This window comes from Salvia splendens, chromosome 5 (assembly GCF_004379255.2).
Source record: "Salvia splendens isolate huo1 chromosome 5, SspV2, whole genome shotgun sequence".
Classification (NCBI taxonomy): Eukaryota; Viridiplantae; Streptophyta; class Magnoliopsida; order Lamiales; family Lamiaceae; genus Salvia; species Salvia splendens.
The window spans coordinates 17,770,519-17,790,710 of record NC_056036.1 but is presented as its reverse complement, the minus strand read 5'-3'; the positions used below and the strand labels follow the sequence as shown (position 1 = coordinate 17,790,710).

General features: G+C 39.3%; 1 long non-coding RNA gene and 1 pseudogene across 2 annotated transcripts; one reads left to right on the top strand and one right to left on the bottom strand.

Annotated features, from left to right (window-relative positions):
• The first annotated feature begins 6,508 nt into the window (after positions 1-6,508).
• On the top strand, positions 6,509-10,172 carry LOC121803923 (annotated as a pseudogene).
• A 298-nt stretch (positions 10,173-10,470) lies between these two features.
• Positions 10,471-12,496, bottom strand: LOC121803516. Of its 2 annotated transcripts, none has more exons than XR_006051040.1 (3): positions 12,388-12,496; positions 11,653-11,865; positions 10,471-10,776 (listed from the first exon to the last, which is right to left on the bottom strand). It is a non-coding gene; the product is annotated as an uncharacterized LOC121803516 (long non-coding RNA). The 2 variants fall into 2 exon arrangements; XR_006051041.1 differs by lacking the exon at positions 12,388-12,496 and adding an exon at positions 12,074-12,131.
• Between the last annotated feature and the right edge of the window lie 7,696 nt (positions 12,497-20,192).

Genomic DNA, 20,192 nt, shown 5'->3' with positions numbered 1-20,192 from the left:
CCTCAAATCTCCAAACTCTCACCATATGATTAATGTTTACTTTTCCAAACCAAGAGGTTGTGGATTCCTATTGATGTGTGGAATTATTACTTTATGAAGCTTCCTCAAGGCAAAATGTTTTTACATACGCATACATGCAATTTTGTTTAAAATAATTATTAAAGATAGTACTGGTGAGACACTTCCTAGTCGAGCTTCATTTCATTGCAATATAGTGACCCTATACTATAAAAACCTAAACCTTGAAACCTAAATTCTATACCCTTAACTTTAAAATATACTCATCATGACCAATAAATGAACCAAATATCAATAAAAATATCCCTCTGTCCCAGTTCAATTTTACTTTGTTGATCACTTATTCTATTTTGGGGGTTTTAGATCTGTATTCAATACCTTAGACTGAGTCGGCCAACTTGATAATCCTTATTGCAGGTAGTAGAGGTTTTTTTACCTGAAGCTTGGCTGTAAATTGTAACTGAAGAATTGTCTTAAATAAATTGACCATCATCAATTTTAATGTTTAAAATCCCCAACTTTGTAGCATATGAAATGTAAAATAATTAAGATATTGTTTATCAAAAACTATAATTTAAGATTGCACTGGTGAGACACTTCCTAGTCGAGCTTCATTTCATTGCAATATAGTGACCATATACTATAAAAACCTAAACCCTGAAACCTAAATTCTAAACCCTTAACTTTAATATATACTCAATCCAAGCCCCTTGGCCTAGCGGTAAAGGGTGCTGGATACCGCGTCCATCCTGGAGGTTTCGAGTTCGAACCCTGGGTGGCGTAATTTGTCTTTCCTCCTTGTTATAGGAGTTGATTTGTAATTTCCTCCTTCATATATATGATATAAATATATGAAGTTAATTTAAAAAAAAAAAAAAAACTTTAATATATACTCATCATGACCAACAAATGAACCAAATATCAATAAAAATATCCTTCCGGCACAGTTCAATTTTACCTTGTTGATCACTTATTCTATTTTGGGGGTTTTAGATCTGTATTCAATACCTTAGACTGAGTCGGTCGGCCTACTTGTTAATCCTTACTGGTAGTAGAGGTTTTTTTATCTAAAACTTGGTTGTAAATTTGTAACTGAAGAATTGTCTTAAATAAATTGACCATCATCAATTTTAATGTTTAAGATTTGATATGCCAATACATTCTATGTTATTTTCCTTTAAAACCTTTTTATTTTTTTCAATTTTTATTAAAGAATTCATAATGTTAAAAAGTAAGCATCATGTAGATTATATTTTTCTAATGTCCATTTATTAAAGAAATACACTTTTAATTTAGTCGATGCAATTATTGATAAAAGTTATAAAAATGCAATGTTTTGACTTGCATTTTTTGTTCTTTTCTTTTTTTCATATCTTGATTATAGTGTATAGTATTTATTAAAAAATAGAAGTATTTTAATACTTACAAAAAAGGAAAATAAGAAATAGAAAATATAAAAATTAGAGTATGAAATAATGCTATTTTGAAGAAAACAGTTATCCATCACAAGCCAATACTAACAAAATGATTTAATTTTAATTAATTCATAAACAAATAAAAATACAACAACTATATACTGTGTTGTTAGTTTATTATTTTTGTCAATCATTCTTGAACTTGCAAACAATTCAAGTTTATAAATAATTTTTAATTATATAGTAATAGATTTTTATATTGTTTAAAATACACAATTATATAGTAATAGATTCTTATTTAGTAATAGATTCTTATAAGGATACATAAAAGAAAAAGTATGCTAAATTAAAAACAACTATTATATTCCATTTTTGAGTTAAAATAAGGACAATTTAATTAAAAACAATAGATTTGGGTATGATTTCATATTACGATTTACAACTATTATATTCCATGTAGGTATTTTGTCAATGTAATTAATAAATTGTACAGTATTAGTATATTAAAATTAAAAATTCTCCATCTTACATGTGTTAAATACCGAATATTTTCTTTGATACTGGAATATTTGCACTTAAAAATTTATGGATTATATGGATTGTGGAATGCAGCCGCTCTAGAATTCACCACAATATATAAAAAAATGCATTCTGTTTTCTTTTTCTCTAATGGGTTTACTTCATTTATTATTAAATCATTGTATTTATTTGACGCCATAAATAACAATGAAAATTCAAAAAGGAATTGAACAATAAATTGCCAATCAATCAACAATTTACCCATTAAATAGACTAATTTATCTAAATTTCAAACTACAAATTAAATGATAGTTAATCTCATCAATCCCACAAATTAATTAAGATTAATCTAATTAATTGTCAATCAATCAAATATTAACGGCCACCAAATCTGAATCATTTATTTATTCAATGGCTTGAAATATAGTACATAGAGATATATGTAAACGACATTGAAAAATCGCTACCAAATATGAATCGTTTAATATGTACTTTTTAAATAAATACATAAAAATTTAAATATTAAAAAGTAAGAAAAATATGGTAAAAACGTGTATCGTAAATCGTAATTATCAAGGTGGCTCATATTAAAGGCCCACTTTAATCTAGTAAAGTTTAAATAAACGTAGTGTTACTAATATTTACCATAATGCACTAATTATTATTCTTCACTCCCCCTTTACACCGCCCTCTTCACTCATTCATGAAAGTTGAGCGTTGCTTCTCACAATACAATCGCGTGCTTTTTTCGTTGTTGATTTTCAATGGAGATTTTTCGGTTAGTAGGTAGTTATTTGGATGTTGTCAGGGGCGCCTCCATCCTCTTCATGCTTCATCTTCTGGTAAGCACTCCATCTTTTTCAGAGTAGCGTCGATATTCATTGTTCTCCAACGACGCTTTATAGAATATTCACTGTCAACTCGTCAGGAATTTTGGGGCGATAGCGGAGGTGGCTCGGAGAATGAAAAATAAGTATATACATGCCCGTTTATATATGATTGGGTGGTGTTATGAATGAATTTAATTAAAAGACTCTTTGTTTCAAATTCTCAACTCTTTATTTTCATATTTATTGTTATAATTGAAAACGACTGAATTGAATAAATAATTTTAAATTAATAGACAAGTGTAACTGCTCTCATTTTTTATTTCATATTATTACATTCAATGACTTTGAACATTTTATAATCATGTACACTAAATTCTGCAATATTCATCACATTCAATTAAAATTGTGAAATCGTCGATTGAAATGTATGAATAATCATATTGAACACTCAATTTTTAAATATTCATCACATTCAATTAAAGATGTGAAACTGACAGTTGAAATGTATAAATCCATAAACAATAATCAGTTTTAATTAAATGAATTTTTTAATAGTGTAACTGCCAAGGCTAAAATTATTTTAAAGCTTCATGGCCTGTAGCTACAAAATTTGGAAGGCAACGTCTATATTATAGTAGGTTTTATTCTTAAATGGCAAGATTATGACATCAGAAATTATAGCTTTAAGCTTAAATGCTTATTCCATAAATACCCCTAAAACTCTAATTGTTATTCCATAAATACCCCCAAAACTCTCCCTTTATATATTTATATATGTATAGATTATAGTAGGTTTTATTCTTAAATGGCAAGATTATGACATCAGAAATTATAGCTTTAAGCTTAAATGCTTATTCCATAAATACCCCTAAAACTCTAATTGTTATTCCATAAATACCCCCAAAACTCTCCCTTTATATATTTATATATGTATAGATAACACGTGATACAACAAATTTTGGTATTGATCTAAATAAATATGATATCGAAATAAATTAGATGAAAGACGTTTTCTAGAACAGAAATATGTAGGTAATGACTAGGGCTGGGGAAAAATACCGAAATACCGAAATACCGGCCTTATCGTACCGAAAATATATCGAAAATACCGAATTTTTGGTATACCGCGACTTTCGGTACGGTATGATACCTTACCGAAAAATTTCGGTAAGGTAACGGTATGGATTTTCAAATACCGCGGTATACCGCTGCATACCGAAATTCGGTATATACCGTAAATTAAGGTATATACCGTAAACTAAGGTATATACCACAAAAATATAAACACAATTATATATAAAATATATTTTATATATTTTTAAATTATAAAATCTATTGTGAAATATAAATATAATTATGAATAAATTATATTTAATTTATTTTTAAAATTATAAAATATAAATAATATTCTAAAAAATCTAATTTTCTATTTTAATTGATGTTGAAAGTAAGGTATACAGAACTTCGGTATGGTATACCGAAAATGAGGTACGGTATCGGTATGGAAATTCGTCATACCGAAAATAAGGTATACCGAAGTTCGGTATACCGAAAACTTTGGTAAGGTAAAGGTATGATTTTTTCGCATACCGTATTTACGGTAAGGTATACGGTATGGTGATTTCGGTAAGGTATACCGTACCTACCCACCCCTAGTAATGACTTCTATTTTCCAGCGTTATTGAAGGGGAATTCTGACTTCCGTTTACCTAGAAAAGCCCATGCAAAAGTTAGAATTCACAACTTTTCCAATATTCTTTAAGTGATTTTATATACTCCCTCTCGTCTCATAATAAAGATCACACTTTAGATAATGCTACATTATTTTAGGAGATTTGTTTTGTATGTTCATTAATAATCAGAAAAATATATTTTTATATATAATGTGAGAGAACATTTTGTAAAAAATGAAATATGACATTTTTACGAGTTAAACTAAAAAGGTAAGTGTAACATCTATTATAATAAGAGACAAGGTAAGTGTAACATCTATTATAATAAGAAACACATGGATTACTACCTTTACAATCCTTGAATATACAAAATTTAATAAATAAAATCATCCCACAACATCTGAGATGTCTCAACCCTAGTTCCATTATATGGAATCATCTCTTATTTTTAAGGTTAATTATTGTTTCTATAAGATTAATTTCATCTCACGTTTAGAAATAATTTCAAATTAATCTTCAAATTAATATTCGGTGCCATATTATTAATTTGGCAATGCCAGAAGCTTATACGTGAATTCTATTCCACAAATTTCCTAAAATAAATTAAACAAAACAACCAATTTATCTTTTTCTTATCAGAATTGAAACATAATTAATCTGCCCGTGAAAAATTTAATCCAATAACATACTTGATAATTTTTCAGAAAGTTAGATATAAGATTAAAATATTTTCAAAATATTATGATATACTGAGTCATTCGTAAATAATGGAATACAAATTATTATCAATTATATATTTTTTAATTTTGTAAGAAAGCGTACAAATCTATAATTTCAACCATCTGAATTATGTTAATTGTGTTTTCAAATTTCCATTAAATATTGGTGCTTAACTGCATAAAAAATAGACCATGGTCAATTTGTTAGAGATATGAGAATATTTTCAATTTTTAGATTGTACAAAAATAAGGTCTATATATGCATCTCAATTGGTGAATTTGATAGAGAACAGAGGAAGTGAGGCAGAGAATTTGATAATGAATTGAGGGGAAAGGAAAAAAACGAAAAACAAGAAAGTGAGGGGAGAGAAAAATATAGAGTATTCACAATGGATATGCCAATCTCACCGGCCTATCTTCATTTTCTCCTGCCACATCAGTATTTTATCCTAGGGGTGTATCTCCTTGCTATGGAAGGACATATCTCACGGCCTATCCTACAACCATCTCATTTCCACATCAGCATTATTATATTTCATTTTTAATTGTTGGTATAAAATAAATGAGGTAAAATAGTAAAAAATAATATTCAGACAAAAAAACAATTGCCGGAATTCATTGTCTAGAGAGATGAAAAAGGAGGTATAGAGTGAGAATGAAGGGGTGACCGTAAATAATGGGGTATGGAGGTTATAGAGGGTCTACACATAATTTTTTTAAAAAAATCATTTCGATAGGGCCGATGATCGGCACTATGGCCGCAATGAGGAGCCGATCATGGCCGTTGGAACGGCCCTTTGGGGTGAGGTGACATTGACCGATGACAGGCCCCTTTTTTCACAATGAGGGCCGATCCTGGAGCCAATCATGGCCTCGGGGGATCGGCCTCCATTGCCAATGCTCTAAAGCTTGTCGCTCACAATAAGGCACTCTGCATATCAATTCTTAGATTTGAATAATAGTAAATTGTTTTCAATTTCTAGTCCTGTTAATTTAAACCCTTGGGTAACTTAGTCGAAATTAATGATACTATAATTTTCGTAAACACAGTTGGTGATCGGTTTGTGACAACTTTATCATTGCGTTAACTCTGAAAATGAATTAGTATTGTAACTTAAGATTTGCTTTTTTGCATTGAATATTCATAAATAGAAATCATATCTGCATATAGAAGTTAGTCAAGTCATTCAATTAAAGACAAAATCGACAACTAAATTCTTTTTCCTAGAAATTAACAAGTGGAATATTTATCATTCTTTCACACTGTAACGCATGCCTATAAATAGGTATAATAAAAGCTTAAACATGCATCAAACAACCATTCTTATAAAAATCATGGGTATTAAGCCTTTTCAGCTCATCCCATTTCTCTTCCTTATTTTCCTACTATCGTCAATTGGCAATGCCAAGACGAAAACCCCAAACCACAAAAAATCATCACCTTTTGATTTCATCAACAATCTAAAAGGTTGTCATAAGGGAAACAACACCAAATAGGTCCGCGAGCTCAAAGCCTACCTCGGAGAAATTCGGATATCTGAAATATCTGAACAAAACCCATGCTACCGACGATGATTTCGACGACATTCTAGAATCCGCAGTCAAAACCTACCAAAAGAATTACCACATCAAACCCACAAGGATCTTAGATGACGAAACAATCGCGAAAATGACGGCCCCTCGTTGCGGGGTGGCCGATATCGCCAACGGCACTAACTACATGCAACCTGATACGATCCTATCTCTCAATTATTTAGTTATATTTTGATTTACCGTATCTTTTCCATATTTGTTTAGATATATGTTTCTTGTTCAATAAGTTAGGGTAGTAGTATTAGAATATTATAAATATGAGAGATTGTTATCATTTTATTCAATCAATTAATGAAAATATTTTCTCCACCAAAGATAACGTGTGTTTTCCAATCCTAACTTTGGATCCCTCCGTCGATTCCTAATTGGACGCCGAAGTATTCTATCAGCCGCCGAGTTATCTGCCCGACGGGAGCGACTCCCGCGCACAGAAACTCCGCCAACGTCCGCCGAGCCTATTGGTTGCCGGAAATTAATCTCCACCGCCGAGCGAAACTCGCCGCCGGTGCTTGTTAAGGGAAACACCCTTAACAATTGGTGCTTTCATCGTGATTTCACCCTCCCACCATCTCGAACCGAAGCTACACCGCTGCCCGACGGAAACCATTCCGCGCACAACAACTGCTTTGGTTGTCGAGTCCCGCCTGTCCGCCGGACAACTCTACTTCTGCAACGCCCGACGGGAAGGATTCCCGCCTGCCGCATTGAAGTCAGACGATCATCATCCACCACATCCACGCCTCGATCCGTCATCATGACACACAATCACCATCGCCATTTCGTTCACAAGCATACACAGCCACTGCCCGATCTGGAGTTTCGCTATCGCAAAGCGCTGCCACACGGGTTTAACAGCTTTCAGCCGCCCCCCAAACGGGTTCCAGCAGCCTGGAAGGCCGAGGGAGGAGAGCCCTCGCAATTCGACCACCCACAACAGCCGCTCAACCAACCGGACAGGTACAGCTGCTGGACGATTCCTAGAACAGCAGAGACCGCACGCGACAAAGAGATTCATGCCAAGCTGGATCATATCCTGGCTGCGTTTGATAAGTTGGAGAACAAGTGGGATGCCACGGATCGTCGTATCGGAAGATCATATGCTCCGCCACGACCTGAGCCAGCTCCCGACCGGGGAGAGCATCGAAGTGCAAGACAGCCATGGCGAGACCCATCGCCGTTCCCGCTCGCAGATGGACCAACTCCTCCACGACATCCTAACGCGAGGTATCGGGGGCGCTTTCACGACCAACCCCATACGCGGTCCCATTGACAGGGTTTTGAGGAGTATTCGAGGCGACTCCAACATCTTCATAATGGCCGCGCCGAGCAGCCTACATACCGGTCACCGCAGTCTGACCGATTTCTGAGTCACGGCACGACTCTGTTGTTTGCCGTTGCCCCGCCACGGTCCGGCTTCACGCACCGGCCACAACAGTCCAACAAGTTTATTGATTCGGGGAAGCAGCGTGGTCTACCCAATACTCCCAATCTCATGGTTCGTTCGCCTTGCCCAGCCCAATTAGCCGCGCTAAGTGATTACAACGAGAAACTGAGTATTTATAGATTGGAGCAAGCCGCCCTTCTCGCCCGCGTGAATGCATTGTTTGAGGAGAATATTGAGGATGATAATCTAGCTGAGGATGTTCCCGACAGCGTTGCTCACAATGGGGGTACTAATCTTGTTGTACCAAATGACGAGTCCTTGGAAGAGATCGTCAAGACCGACAATACGCTGCTGCGAGTGCTCGTCGGGGCATATGGTGAGAAGATTGATGATATTAGTGTTCCAACACATAAGGAATTGGAGATGAAAGATGATGTAGCGACTATGCTGGAGAAAGAAAATAAAGCCGAAGCCCTTCGATCTAGTTTAGAGCCGAAAGAAAAAGATTTCTGTATGTTGAGTGAGAAGCCGAACAAGAAAGAGAGCATGGAGAATCAGAGCCTTGTTGATGACATTGAGGCTGGATTTGATATAAAAAAAACAGGACAATCAAGAGGAAATGGAAAACAAGCGAAGGTTGTTTGAGGATGAGCTTAAATTAAAAGCAGAAGAATTGGGTAAGACAGGGGATGCTCACTCATGTTCGCAAGCACTTGTTTGTGTCTATGTGGATTTGAATGTCGGTAATGTTACAAGTATGAATCCTCGATTACCGTCGCTCGACGCCGATGCAAGGTTGATTCCTCCAGGAAATGACACGTCCTGTTTGAGCATTCATGGAGGTGTGGCAAAACTTTTCATCTTAGCGTTGAATTGTCACGACAACAATGTGGCGGGGGTGTCCACCATATCTTATACCCAACACGGTTCTCTATTGGTGATTTTGGGTGGAAATGATGAAGGGAGACGCACAACTATTCGGTGGGCATTTGATCCAGGAGGAGATACCGCGCCAAAGTTTCTACTTTCAACTCTCTTCATGGTTTTATGGTTCCTACCTTGAGTACAATGTGGATTTCAACCGTGGGGAGTTGATACGATCCTACCTCCCAATTATTTAGTTATATTTTGATTTACCGTATCTTTTTCATATTTGTTTAGATATTTGTTTCTTGTTCAATAAGTTAGGGTAGTAGTATTAGAGTATTATAAATATGAGAGATTGTTATCATTTTATTCAATCAATTAATGAAAATATTTTCTCCACCAAAGATAACTGTGTTTTCCAATCCTAACTTTGGATTCCCTCCGCCGATCATAATTGGACGCCGGAGTATTCTATCAGCCGCCGAGTTATCTGCCCGACGGGAGCGACTCCCGCGCACAGAAACTCGGCCAACGTCCGCCGAGCCTATTGGTTGCCGGAAATTTATCTCCACCGCCGACCGAAACTCGCCGCCGGTGCTTATTAAGGGAAACACCCTTAACACAACCCCAAAACAGGACGAGTCGTAGCATCCACACAGTCTCTCACTACAGTTTCTTTCGTAATAACCCTAGGTGGCCACCAACTAAAACGCATCTCACTTACCGCCTATCACCGAACTTTCCCCCGGCTGGCTGCCGTCGATCCTGTCGCACGTGCCTTCCAACAATGGGAAAGTGCCACACATTTCTCCTTCTCACGTGGTGAAAACGCTGACATAGTTATAGGGTTTCACCGGGGAAACCATGGCGACAGTGCCCGTTTTGATGGCCCCGGTGGAACCCTAGCTCATGCGTTTGCACCAACCGATGGCAGATTCCATTATGATGCCGACGAGCAGTGGTCCGTTGCCCAAAATGCCAATGCCTTCCATTTGGAAACTGTTGCTGCACATGAAATCGGTCACCTTCTTGGTTTGGGGCATAGCTCACACGAGACAGCAATCATGTACTCGAGAATTGGAGCAGGGGTGGTTAAGACTTTGGATCAAGATGATATCCAGGGGATTGCTGCTTTATACAATCGCCAAAATTAACATTCCATCTATATTAATATGTATAATAATTCCTATGTCGGAAATGTAATACTACTATTATGAAATGAACTGCTTTTCCATCCGAAAAATATATTCTAAATATTGAAACGTAAAAGTCAATTACTTAGACATAGCAAAATCCCTACCAATCACTTTCCACATCTCCCTTTGATACAGAAGCACAAATTGCAGCAACAGCTATATCCAGACAAGTATAGATTGGCAATTTATCCAATAAAATGCGATTGCACATTTCGTTTTATCACGCTAGAGTTTCAGTTGGTCTTACTAAATGAAACCCACACCAAAAAGAGAAGACCATCAAGAACTAACCATCTCTAATTCATGCTTTCTCCTGATTCAGATTGCACCTCGTCATCATCATCGTCGTCATCCTCTTCAATATTCATGTTGCCATCGTTCAAAACACTCTTGAGATCTCTAAGCTCAGTTGCGATATCGACTTCACGCGTTGAGCCCCCTTTGAATTAAATGTCACGGTGTTTGATCAGTAACCAACGGAGCAAGCGGTCTTCCTTGTTCAGATAGTATAACTCAGAGTTTATGCTAGGTGGTGTCATTATAGTCATCTGTAGCAGTTGGCCTGCATCATATAACAATTGATTCTGTCTGAACATTTGTCTTTTCTGTCAACAAGCAGTATTTTCACTGAAAAGATCGATGAATCATATATATGCAATATATGATACACAATATAAAAAATTGGCTATTGAAAAATGTTTATAAGGGGCCTTTACTGAGAAAAGAGAAGGGGTGGGGAAGATGGAAAAGAAATTAAGATGAGGAAAACAAGTATGTACCCACATCTTAATGTTCATAGTGATAGGCGTAGAAACGCTGCTTTTCTCCACATCAATAAAAGATCTAACAGATGATAAGATTCAAAGTAATAGCAACTAAAGAAGACATGTCTTGACAAGTTTCATATAACCCAGGCTCGAGTAAGATGTTATCTGTTACTTCCAGAACAAGCACGGTAGTTCGACAGCGTCATGTAAGGAAAAGAATGCAGGAAGAACATAAGCCAGTCTCAGCACTACACAATGTTGAGTAAAGCAGTCAACTTTCAACAATTTAGCATATAACTTAAGCAAATAATACAGAATTGTACCAAATCCAACACATCAGAACTAATTTTATCAAGTCAAAACCGCAAACCCTGAAATAATTAGGGCTAGAAACTAAAAGTTCATGAACATTCAATTAGCTATAAATGCAATGTAAGCTTTTGATATTATCAATGTTTTTACAAACTTTTTATTAATATAGTTCACAAACGACAAGTTCAAGTTGATGAAATGATACACGTCAAACATGGCAGACAGGCTTCGGTTGATATGTCCACTTTCAGATTGAAATTCTAGTCTGAACTGAATGAAGTATTACCTATTAAACAAAATTGATTTTTTACATCTTACCCATTTTTTATCAAACCATGCCAAACGTGAGCAGAATATACCTGATAATGTCGCCCATCCAGTTTTCTGATTCCATAACCCAATTGAACAGTTCCTAAGGATTTCAAATCAGTCACCACTCCATTTCTTCTGTAAACATGCTTTCCCACCCGCGCAATCAAATCAAAGAGGGCTTCCTTTGGTACAGTGGGTTTTAACAAAAGCATGCAGTCATAGAGAGGCATATTTATGTTCAAACTATATCAGCACCCTATCTGCAAAAAATGTTATAATGAGTGACTCTGTTCAAACGACTCCTCAGCAATTAAGAAATCAGACAATTAACGAAATGTATATACACATAATTAGGGTATGATTCCCACAAGACAAACCTCCAATTAAACAGTATAAGCAATTAAACAAGATAACAACAACAGGTTCAACAATAACGAAAAAAAAAACTGAAAATGTGGCTCAACTCACTTCAAATTAGGCTCTAAATCAACAGAGCCGTGTATAAATATTTACAGCCTCCTTATTTCAGCCCTCTAAATTCAGAACCCTAATATCGAGAAGAGAAATTTGATTGTCAAAACAAACTAAGGCAAAGTCACTCGGGCGATGAATCAATGATCGGGCGGTTAATATGTGACGCCTCTAGCATTAACATAACAAAAATACAAACTCGAAAAATAGATTGCTCTTCTGATTTGGATCGAGGCTTCTAGCTAAGAAGAGTCAATCGGGCGGCGATTTCATGATTGAAAATAAGCGAAGAAATCGGAGTTAGGAGTTACGTAGGGTCGTGAAATTTCGAAGCACTGCAGACGGCGGCGTTCTCCCTTCCTACCACGGCGGCGGCGTAGGAAGAAGATGAGAGTGGATGGCGGCGGAAATGGGAGTTTGTATCTCAGGGCACCCGCAATGGGGAGCCCGATGGCAATCCCAATGGCGTCCACCGTCCTCGGGCGCAGACGATGCCCACATTGTGGGTGCCCGCCATCGTCCGCGCTCTACGTCCGCGCCCGATGCATCGTCCGCGCCCTACGTCGCGGACGATGGCCTATCGTCCGCGCCATTGTGGGGGCTCGGCGGACAATGACCGCGGACGATAGGCAATCGGGCGCTCCATTGCGGGATCGGCGGACGATGGTCGCAGACGATTGCACGCGTTTTTGATTTTTTGTATAAATACCCCTACCCTACCTTCATTTGTAACGTTTCATTTCACGATTTGACTCTCGAAACTCATATTTTTATTATTACTACGAAATGGATTCAAGTCTCAAGAGTCCGATGTTTGGGGAGGCGCGTTGGCCGGGTACAGAACCCGCCGAATATCGGGCGTTCAACGCCAACACGCAGTACGATCCCTAATTCAGCACATAATCGTACGGTTTGTCTGACATGGAGCCGTCACCAAACCGACCCATCGCCCCCTCCCGCCACGCCGCCGCCGAGACCGCCGACGCCACCCCTTCCGCCCCCGCCAAAAAGAAGCGGATCCGGCACCGCGCGCAGAAGTTGCCACTTCAGGGAAATTGTGAAGAGTACGCCCCCGGCCGTACGAACTACCAGCCGGAAGAAACCCTCATATTGGCGAGGTGTTGGGTGGACATATCGGAGGACCCGATATTCGCGAACAACCAGAGGCAGGTGGCGTACTGTGAGCGCATCGCCGAGCGCTACAATGCGGCGAAGCCGCCGAGCGAGTACAAGCGCCAACGGGAGCAGCTCCGCAAGCACTGGGACTAGGTGAAGAAGCAAATCAACTTGTTCTCGTCGAAGTACGAGAAGTGCCCGAGGAAGCAGGGGAGCGGCGAGAGCTTGAGCGACGTGCGCTCCAAAGCGCTGTGTCGTACCAGTCCCTGTACGGCGAGTTCAAGCACGAGGCCATCTGGGCGCTCTTGAGGGACAAGCAGAAGTTCCAAGGCGGGATTCTGCACACCGGGGGTACAAAGAGGACGAAGACCACCGAAGCTGGTGGTTACACGAGCAGCGAAAGCGGAACTCGTCCGGTGGACCTCAACCGGACGTACGGGGACATTGAGAATTCCAGCACACCGATGTCCTCCCTGCGTCCCATAGGCGTCAAGGTTGCGAAGGCCAAGGGGAAGGCGGTGGCGACATCATCCTCGACGGCCGCCGCGTACGAGCAGTTGGAAACAGCCTCGATGGCGAAGACGTTGTTGCAGACCCACAAGGCCCTCAAGAAGTATATGGACCCCGCCGAAGCCGAATATCTCCGGGGGTTGATCAATGAGCTGGGCCGGAAGTTGGGAATTGCGTAGATTAGCCAACTTGAATCGTGTAACTTTTGTATAATGAATGCAAATTTCGCTGGTTTTTAGTTAATCGTTGTGTTTTTAAATTTAGTTTGCATTACATATTTGAAAACATTTAAATTAATTAACAAAACAACAGTATAACATGTGGGGTAGGAGGATAAAACTAATGACGTGGCGGTTGCTCAGAGCGCCCCATTGCTAATGGCCTCACTGACCACTGTGTAAATTAGATTAAAAAATAGTCATGTAATTATTTTAAATTTCTTGATGATGAATAGTTGAATTATTATCGGTCTTAGTAGGAGTATTATTAATCTTAATGTGATATTAATTCATAGATTTATTACCTGAATTTTCGTTTTTATCTAATCAATGGACTTCTTAACTTAGCAAAATTGTTTCTCAAATTATGAATAATTGGTGGCTAATATCACAAACCATATGATCATTTTGATTTTTCTACGATTATACTAATCAGATGTGTCCGACCTTCGTAACTTTTAAGCTGCTATTATCTCAATAGTAAATTACTAATATCACGAACCATGACCAAATTTTGATTTTTCCACAAGCTTAACTTGGTAAAAAAAATCATAAATTTTGCTATTGTTAAATTTCCTATGATCAGTAATTTGGCCAATAGTAAATTAATATGGCGTGACTTAATAATCGGTTAAACCAACCAGATGTGTCCGGACTTCGTAGTTTTTAAGTTGCTATTCTCCCAATAGTAAATTACTACGACTTGATAGAATTAAATATAAAAAATAATCTAACCTATAAAACATGTACATAAAAAAGCAAATGTTAACCATTGATATTACTAACAAATATGGCGTGAGAACAAATGAAATTGATAATATTCCAAATATGTAGTAGTAGATGAAGATGAGGTTTAGGAGCCAAAAAAAAAAGAGTAAAAAACTATCATATCTACAAATTTATTGCACAGTACTTTGAAATTTCTCTATAAAATTTCTCAAACTAATTTTACAAAACTATTTACGTGATTAACAAAATGTACACAACAAACACTACACAAAATGATTCAAGCTTTAGCCCCTCCTCTTGCTATGCTCAAGTTGATAAACTCATTACCACCAACCTTGAGGGGAAGAAGAAATCATCTTCCGGTGGTAGTTAATCATTCGTCGGCTCTATCATCTTTTCGTGCTTCATCCCCAGAGTCGTCGGACATGCTTTTCAATATGCTTTCCATTACTTCAGCAATTATTTCTTTCACTTCTTCTATCCTATGCCACAGATCTACTCCAAAGTGCTTCGCTAAGTGTAGTCAACAAGAACTAAGAGTGAAAAAAAACTAATACTTCTTTCAGTAACAAATGACCAAATAGGGATTAGCCATACCAAGTTGTCGAAAGACGTCAGCTACTTTTACCTGCATTGTAACAAAACAGGGAAAATTTAAATAAGAATCAAACATAAGCAACTTGCAATGATTTGACTTGGTACTTACTCCATCAAAATCTACTTCGTTCAGTATATTCTATATCCTATATAAAGGAGTGTAAATCATAGAGATTAACAAGTTGAATAAAAATCGAAGCCTTTCAACGTGGCATCAGAGCAAATGCTCAGAAATAAACTCATCACAGCCTAGATATATCGTTTCTCGCAGAATTAAGCCTTGGCCGGCGACGAAGACAGAACAAAACCCAAACTCTCAGACTATAACAAACTGAGAGTTAGCAAGAATGTTACCGTTGCCGTGAAGCTCAATGGAACCAACTATTCGATATGGGCGCGGCTAATGAAAACCCAGACCGGGAGTAGGAGGGTACTCCGACACATCAACGACAATCCGCCACCACCCGAACCAGGGGCGGCTGATTACACGGAGTGGGAGGAGACAGACTTAATCGTCAAACGGCAGAGGCTCTGTGGAAAAGCCTAGCCGTGACATTCGAAAGCACATCCGATCCATTCCTGCTTTTCGATCTGGAAGAAAAAGCAGAAAATGTCAAGCAAGGAGAACAAAGCCTGGAGACGTATTGGCGGCACTTACATGGGACGTGGATAGATGTGGATCGATGCCAAGAACAGCCGGTCACATGTTGTGACAGAGGGGTCAGCTAATTCCGGAAATACATCGAAAACCGGCGGTTATTCAAGTTCCTAACCGGACTTAACCCGAGATACGATCAGATGAAGCAGGAAGTGCTCAAGGAACGACCTTGGCCCTCAGCCGAGGTCGCATACGGCTAGATTAAGAGGGAGACCGCCCGGCTTAAAATCATGCCGACAATCTCCACCGAACCAACCGGCGCAACCAACAACGTCGCATCATCGGGCGGTATCGGACTTGGATTCGCGGCTCGGAGTCAGCAGCGGGGTGGACCACCACCGCATCGAACCGGTGCACCTAACCCCCAAAATCACCGACCCTTTAAACCGGACAAATCGAAGCTATGGTGCTCGCACTGCGGGAAACACAAACACACCAAGGAGACGTGCTTCCTCCTTGTCGGCTTCCCGGAATGGTGGGACGAGAACCAGAAATCCAAGGCAAAGCTGGCGATCGGAATATCCGAAAATGGGGGAGGTTTATTTCCGGCGACTAGAGCGGGCAACCAGGAGGCCGCCGACGCTCACGGTCGGCAGGAGAACAAGGGTGGTGCAGTCGGGGAGGCGGCGATCGCCGATTTCAGACGAGGCGGCGGGTCGTTTGGTGCCGGATCTTGTGGAGGTAAAGGGTAAGGGTTAAAAACCCAAACCCTACTTTGTTAATTGCTATTAAGCCCCCCGAGACTGATAAATCACGTTTTTTATCCCCCCCAATTCTGGACTATTACATAAGACACCCATGCTGAACCTAATGTGCAATTGAGTCCCCTTAGAGTAAAAAACACGAAAACTTACCCCCCAGCTTTAGAAAAATCGTTTATTGACCCCAATTATTTTGCACCTCTTAAAAATACCCATATTGCATGCGTAGCAGAAAAATGACAGGGTAATACTGGGAGTGAGTGGATATTTGATTGTGGAGCTACAGATACTATGACCTATGATAAGAGTGATTTTACCACTTTTAATGATGCAACAAAACGCCAAATTCAAACCGCTGAAGGGGAGTTGACATCTGTGAATGGGAGTGGAACTATTGAAATATCCCCATGTCTGAAACTTAAAAATTGACTCTATGTGCCAAAACTGTCTCACAAACTGATGTCTATTAGTCACGTGATGAAGGAACTAAATTGCACTTTATTGATGCATCCAAATTTCTGTGTTTTACAGGATATCAGGACGAGGGGGATAATTGGGCGGGCACTGAGCGTCTGGGATTCTATTATGTGGATGAGATAGCTCACCAAGGGGGCGTCGCGATGCTTGCTCACGGATCTGCTGATAGAGAAGCTTGGTTGTGGCATCGTCGAATAGGTCATCCTTCCGCGGGTTATTTCAAATTACTTTTTCAAAGTTTTCCCATTTTAAAGACATTTCTTGTGAGTCATGTGTTTTGGCTAAGAATCATAGACAATCTTTTAAATCCAGTAATACGCACGTTAAAGATATTTTTTCCATTGTTCATGCTGATGTGTGGGGCCCTGCCCCTATTACAGATGATCATGGTTTTAAATACTTTCTTCTGTTTGTCGATGATTGCACTAGAATGACGTGGGTATATTTTTTGAGACATAAATCTGAAGTTTTCGAAAAATTTACCATCTTTTTCAAAATGATTCAGACACAGTTTCACCAAACTATCTCGGTTCTTAGGTCAGATAATGGGAGGGAATTTGTTAATTGAGACATGGAAGAATTTTTTAAGAAAAATGGGTTAATTCACCAAGCCACTTGCCCGTATACACCGGAACAAAATGGGGTAGCAGAAAGAAAAAATAGAATTCTTCTTGAAATAACTCGAGCTTTGTTTTTTGATTCAAATGTTCCGAAATTTCTTTGGCTTGAAGCAGTAGCTACCTCGGTGTACTTGGTCAACAGTCTTCCTACAAAAATTCTTGATATGAAAACACCTCTTCAAGTTCTCTCGAAATTGACAAAAGTCCTTGAACCATTTACTCTTCCACTAAAGATTTTTGGGTGCTTTGTTTATGTGCATGTACCGAAACATGAATGCACTAAGTTTTCTGCATGCGCCGTGAAATGTGTCTTCTTGGGATATTTGATTAATCAAAAGGGGTATAGATGTTATGATCCGTCTTTTAGGAAAATAATCACTACTATGAATTGTAACTTCCTGGAGTGCGAATACTTCTATCAAACCCAACTTTGCTGTCAGGAGGAGAGTAGGAATACCCTAAGGGATATGAGTGGACCTCCAAGTTGGTTGGTGTCTCAATCAAGCAACTCCGAAGTGGAACTAACAGAACAAGCTAGCGCCACTGCCGAGCAGGTCGCGTCCACTGTGGATCCCCCTCAGCGAGCCACGCCTCAGACCAATCCTCCTCCAGTGATATCCGAGGTAAACTCTGAACCTATTCATGAGAGTACAGTTATTACTCATAACCTTCCTGAGACAGATGAGGTCACGGCTATTGATGGGGACATTGGCCGTTACATTCTTCCCCCACGAAGCACTCGAGGGGTCCCACCTAAAAGATACTGTCCAGAAAAGATCGGAAGTAAAAGTAGATACTTGATGGCAAATCTCGCTAAAGCCAACCTCACAGAGATGGCTAGAGCTTTCACAACAGCCATGTATGAAGAAGAAGAGATCCCTTAAACAGCTGAAGAGGCAATGCAAATACCTCATTGGAGAAAGGCGATGATGGTAGAGATGAAAGCACTAACGAAGAGCAAAACATGGGAAGTGTGTGCCAGACCAGAAGGCGTGCAAGCTGTGGGGTACAGGTGGGTCTTCACCATCAAAACGAGACCAGATGGGTCGATTGAGCGATATAAGGCCTGGCTGCTTGTAAAAGGGTACACTCAAACTTATAGAGTCGATTATGCTGAAACATTTTCTCCAGTTGCCAAGATGAACACGATCAGAGTCCTTTTCTCCATAGCAGCAAACAAGGATTGGACGTTACACCAGTTCGATGTCACTAATGCCTTCCTGCATGGTGAACTCTCAAAACCAATCTATATGGAGGCCCCACCAGGTTTCTCTGCGGAGTTTGAAGGCGGTAGGATATGCATGCTTAAGAAAACGTTGTATGGGTTGAAGCAATCGCCTCATGCCTGGTTTGGGAGATTCACCGAGGTAATGAGGAAGTACGGATATAAACAAAGTAACTCCGATCACACTCTGTTTCTGAAAAAGAGGGAAGGAAAGATTACATGTCTTATTATCTATGTGGATGATATGATCATCACTGGTGATAATGAAGAGGAAATCAAACAATTGAAACAGAATCTTTTCTCGGAGTTTGAGATGAAGGACCTTGGTCTGCTAAAGTATTTTCTAGGGATAGAAGTACTAAGGTCTCGACAAGGAATCTTCATAAATCAGAGAAAGTATGTCCTTGACTTGTTGGCGGAAACTGGAATGTTGGACTGCAAGCCAGCAGACACCCCTATGGTCCAAAACCACGGTTTGCAGATAGTTGAAGGAGCTGAAGCTACTCACCGTACAAGATACCAACGCTTAGTTGGAAAGCTGATCTACATGTCCCACACTAGACCCGACATAGCATATGCAGTTGGAGTAGTGAGTCAGTTTATGCATAAGCCTCAGGCAGCCCATTGGGAAGCAGCAATGCGAATTGTCCGGTACTTGAAGGGAACACCAGGACATGGAGTAATGTTTAAGAAGCACGCACATATGGACATATGTGGGTACACAGATGCAGATTGGGCAGGAAACCCGAATGATCGAAAATCAACTGCAGGATACTTTACATTTGTTGGAGGCAACCTGGTTACTTGGCGAAGCAAGAAACAAAAGGTGGTAGCCTTGGCAAGCGCAGAGGCGGAATTTTGAGGGATCAAAAGCGGACTAACAGAGATCCTATGGCTAAAACGGCTAATGACCGAGTTGGAGGTACTTTCCTTAGGACCCTGCAAACTGTTCTGCGATAATAAGGCAGCCATCAGTATATCCGAGAACCCAGTGCAGCATGATCAAACAAAACACGTTGAAGTAGATCGACACTTTATCAAAGACAACATAGAGGCAAAGATCGTAGAGCTGCCATTTGTCAGATCCGAAGATCAGCTAGCCGATATTCCGACCAAGGCTGTGGACTCAAGAAGCTTTCATGAAGTGTTGGGAAAGTTAAGTATGGACGATCTCCTTACTTAACGTGAGGGGGAGTGTTGGAAAGAAATCAAGTCACAAGGAAACAAATCAAGGTAAATCAAGGGAATATGAAATTGATACCGTA